This window comes from Papilio polytes, unplaced genomic scaffold, assembly GCF_000836215.1.
Source record: "Papilio polytes unplaced genomic scaffold, Ppol_1.0 DF823731.1, whole genome shotgun sequence".
NCBI classification, from domain to species: Eukaryota; Metazoa; Arthropoda; class Insecta; order Lepidoptera; family Papilionidae; genus Papilio; species Papilio polytes.
The window spans coordinates 3,386,127-3,391,448 of NW_013525473.1; the positions used below are offsets into that span (position 1 = coordinate 3,386,127).

At 36.1% G+C, this 5,322-nt stretch overlaps 1 long non-coding RNA gene across 1 annotated transcript; it reads left to right on the forward strand.

The window, feature by feature from the left end:
• On the forward strand, positions 1–5,322 carry LOC106103705. Its single transcript, XR_001225630.1, has 3 exons — positions 1–76; positions 627–776; positions 5,298–5,322. It is a non-coding gene; the product is annotated as an uncharacterized LOC106103705 (long non-coding RNA).

A 5,322-nucleotide genomic window follows, 5' to 3' on the forward strand; every position in this document is an offset into this window, starting at 1 on the left:
AATTAGTAAATGATCTGTGCAGTCGTTGCCTTGGATTGTGTGGAATAAAGTGACAAAAAAGACATTAAAATTTAAGGTGTGTTATCAGTTGTTAGTTCGGTTAATTCAAATTTCTTCTCTCTTAACATAACAATAAATAAATATTCAAGTAATTATAAATAAAGGTGAAGTTGTAAAAATACAACTGGGTACTAGAAAAAAATAAATAACATCGGTTGATCAAAAGAGCGACACACACCTGAAACGTTCATCAGTGTTTTACAATATTTTAAATTGGTTATGTTTTCACTTATTGCGTAAAAAATAATCATTGTGATTAATAAATTCCACTATAAAACTTAATTAAAAGTGGAAATAAACAAAGTGACTTCGAGACTATAAATAATAAATTAAAATTAAATATAATTTGCAGTGTTTTTTTTCTAAATGACGATATGGTGAACGTATCGATTGTTGACGTTCAGAACTACCGTTTGAACAAAAACTCCAAGTAAACGATAACACAAAAGAGATCGCGTACAACAAAGTGAATAATTGTCGAAATATAACAATACGAAAATACAGAAAATTATGAAGCAGTGTAAATGGAATGTTTAGAGAATACAACAGGATACGTGGTGTTTCAGGGGGTGCGCTTGAAGCGACAGGACGGCGAACTCTGCTAATACGGCTGGGTACGCGGCGAACAACATAAGTTACGCGGGAGCACACGCTCCCGACACGGGCAAGCACAACCCCCTGCAAGGGACCATAGGATACAGAGTCAACGCGCATAAGTGAGTAACATGTCAAACTTTAAATTTTTCGCTTATTCATTTTTTATTTATTTCTTACAGTAAGATGTTTTTGTAAGAATTTAGTAAATTTTTGAAGACAAAATTTTATATCAAATCAATTGATACAATTAAAATTGTCTAGTATATTATATTTCGTGCGAAAATACCTATTTGTTAACGAATCGTCACACCTATTAAGGCACTTACTGTTTTTATCTTATCCGGAACAAGTTTGTTTACATTTCAACAAAACGCTGAAACGTGCCTCGCTTACCTCTACCCACCTTATCGTAGTTAACGGGCAATAAAATCAAATATCCTCTGAGTAAAACTTTATTTGCTACCGCATAACATTGCCATTTGCATTATTCTCGAGAAAAAATCTGAGCTAACGCATTCACATAAATCAATCTGTACATAAATCCCTCATAATCATATGGCAACTGTAAAGTACACGAGCGAGTGACATTGCCGGCCGCGCGCATCACTGCAATTATAATGAAAGAAATGAAATGTGTTCCTCCATTCACACGCACAAACGCTTTCGGCGCCCATCACGCACACAGATGTCCCCGCACTCACACACACATACATTCTACGCACACCAGCGCAGCGCACTCACACTAACGTACGATGGGAATGCAAGCGGTGACTGCACTTTAGCTCTTACAATAAACACAAACAAACAAATTATTAACACTCAGCGCATCAAATAGTTAAAGGCTCATTAAATTTAACCATAATTTCAATATCAGTTTCATTTTTAATGTTAAAGTAATTACGATAACTTTAAAACTATCACCGGTTATCGCCTATAATTGTTATTACATTATACTAAAAAAATAAGCAGGTGCTAAGTCGCGGCGCTCGGCTTTGTTTCGTAGTCACCTTTACGAGCGACATATTGTTGATGGCAGCGCGCCTTTTATTCAAAACCAATAACTAAATAATAATAAACGGGGAGTGGAAGCGGGATTGTGTGAACGGTGCACAGGAAGTCCTCTACTCCACACTTCAAGGGTAGCGCGCTCTGCAATTAATACAAACAGCCAACTAAATATACGTCGTTAAATAACATCGATGAGCGTTTGTTTTACCTCGGTACGTCTAGAGATAAGGATACACGTCACGAGTAAAGAATGTTATAATAAAAGATTTGTAGCAGCTTGTAAGTGGTCGTGGGAAAATATGTCGGTTTTCAACGGGCACTGCGGCCGGGGGCGGATGCACCGACACTATTATACCACGTGCTCAATAGACTTGAACGAATTTACTTAAAGTACGATCTAACACTACAGTTTGCATAAACACGTGCAATTAGTCTTAAATTACTATATCTAGGTGTGATAAATTTACGCAGTCTAGAAGTTTTGTCTGATACGGAAACAAATTATTATCAGAAGCGTAATAAAGCTTCATATTGACGCGACCCGGCCCACTTACCCCAAGTTTGCGAGGCTCGCCGACCCTTCCCGATTGTGTCGCATACACCCCAAAGCGCTCGCCTCCATACCAAACCCCCGGAATTCGCTCCTTGAAGCATGATTCATTCTAACCTCGAATCTCAATTGACGAGATAAAAGTTACAAAACTAAAACAATCAACAATCAAAAAAACTGTAATAATTCCTTTATTATTTCTACAGTTTCTAAACTCTTTAAAATCTACTAAACCTAACTTTTTATTTAACTTTATTTATGTTCCGTCCTATTATACTAATGATTTTATTAATGTGACATATTTCAATGTCAATTTGCAATATTTTGCAAGATAAGATAAGATTGTTGTGTTAACTTTACAAGTTACAATCAAATATTCATAAGCTTGATGCGATCGTGGATAATGTTCTAAAATTTTTGGTAATTATGCAGTTTTCAAGCGAATAATGTTACTGTCAACCTGTAATAATTAAATAAAAATGTTTGTATATGTGTAAACAATAGTTCAGTAGTCAGCAATCAAATAATAAAATACTAAAATAATTTGTGTTTCGAACACCGATACTTTTCACTTTAATCATGTTCCAATAATATCGATCGTTGTCATATGTGCGTTTATATCGTATATCGTATACAAATGTGAACACAGGCCACAATGTGAAGTGGCTTTTAAATAGGGGTGACCAACTGTCGACGAAACACAGGGGCGGTACACGTCACGGCTTCACGCTACCCGATAGTAATCTATACACAGCTTACAATTAATGCCTTATTTAACACTGTTTTATTTAAACAAAATAATCAATATCAATATCTGTTCACGCTAATTACCTTATTATTTACTTATTGACTTCTATATGTTGTTTTAAATACTCGATAATTTATGTACAAGTTTAAAAATCGGTACGTTTCTTAGCGGCCAGCATTCCTCCGCGCGTGGCACATCGTATTACGCTGCGAATCGATACTCCGAAACTCGTTTGTTAATACCATCGCCGCTCAATAAGGGTTGTAATTTGACAGTGAAAAACTTAACCCGCGCCTGATATTCGCCAATTAGTAGCGCTTTTAATTTGTTTCTTTTTAAAAGAGCATTCGATAACAACGTATCTTCGCCGCCAATTAGCCAACAACTCGCCGCGCCTGCGCACCTATCTAAAATTAACTACAGCCTATGTATCAAAATTCCTACGCGTTTCTCTCGTCTATCTTTCAATAGTATGCCGAACACCTTCCAGCTTCTCGAAATAGCGACGTACTCATTCATATTAATTTATTTAGCCGTCTCGCATGTCGATAAACGTGCTTTGTTTGATCTTTGTTTGATCATAGCTAAGAACCGGTAATATTTGATTTTTATATCGTTTAGTAAATTATCTACAAAAACAATGATTTAAAATCTTAAGTAATCATTACTTTAGTAGTATCGCCTATATGTTTAATATAAGGTTCAAGAGGCATTTGCGCCGAAATAAAGTTTGTTAAAAGGAACATTCCGAGAACTGTCTCAAACGAACGAGCCGCGTTGCATTCAAGAACCCAAAATATTTTGAGCGAGCCGTAAGTGATTATTCGGATGTGGTACCACTTTTACAAAAAGTGCACCAGGATGCAGAATATAAGGTTTTTTTGCTCGGCTACACATTTTGGTCGGCAAAGGAAAAAAGGCTCAGACAAAACTATAAAAAGAAGCGCAGGTCGGACGAAGTTTACCTAAGGAAGGACCCTTGTAAATCATCTGCGCCGGAGATGAATACGAGGCGTCTTGAACGCTGTTGACTTGCGTGTTTATTGGTTTTCAACTCAACTAAGTATCTGTTAAGCTATTTATGACGATACTTAAGTGTGAATAGTCAAATGCTTAACAAACTATTCATCTATTATTGAGACAAATCGATTTTGATACATGTACTAATTAAGAAAGCAAGTAAATATTTACAACAGTTCTATCAGTCCGATATGCCAAATCATTGCGTTTATCAGTGTTATTTATTAGTGGTTAATGTTGACTTAAATGTCATATTGTTTTATGGCGACGCTTTCAAATTTGAAAATATTAACATCCTTTCATCAAAATTATACTCGTAAACTTACAAACCCAATATGGTTACAATAGTAGAGACGCGTACAACAATAGGTAGCCCGTGCGAGTGTTTGTCGGGCATTTGTCGAATGGGAATTATTAGGAAGGGCTCCGGGAAGGCTCGGGAATTGGCCCCAAAAGCAGTTCACATGAATCGCTCTCCCACTCCGGGTGCTATACAAAAAAAAGAAACACATCCCGAGAGAAACACAGGGGTAACAGCGCGTCACTACGTACGTCCATATTGATTTTTTACAACTCTCATTGTTCGTCAAAATAATAAAAATCCGTGTGCACGTATTAAAAAAAGATCTTGCGTCAATAGAATTTGGGTTGAATATTGAGTTCGTGTTTATTAATATTCGAAGCGTTAACGTGTGGAATGTAAAATGTTCGACTCGGCAAGGCCACTTGCAATAGAATAGAAACTGCTCGTATCGCGAATCAAATAAAATTGCCGGACTGATTTCACATTTTAATACCTAACGATACTAAAAATACAGTTGTGTAGGTAAACCACTCGATAATGTGTAGCTTACTCGAGGTACCGTTATACCTAGTTAACGCTTTGCTTAGCGCTACGTACAATCTAGGATGCATTATATACACACACTAATAACCTGATAACCTAAGACTGTTAATACTATATTTAATACCCATTAAGAAACAACACTAAAATTGAATGTGCTTTATACTACGAAATCACCTTTTTCTACTTTAAAAATTGAGAAATTTCATCCCTCATAAATAAATTGCTCATAATACCTTTTAAAGTAAACAAATAAATATCGAGTATCGACTAATAAAAATTGGTATCCCAAATTAAATATGTGCAACCGAAATTTGTCATATTCGATTTGATTCTTCACTATAGATGCTGCTATTAGACACTATGCTAGTATCTGTTTCATTAGACAGTTTATTTATGAAGTGATGAGAAGTATAACTTAGGAACTTACTAGGTGATCATTGATTAATGTGTTGCGTTTGTTCTGTCAGCGGGTATGGGTGGCTCGGCGGGGCG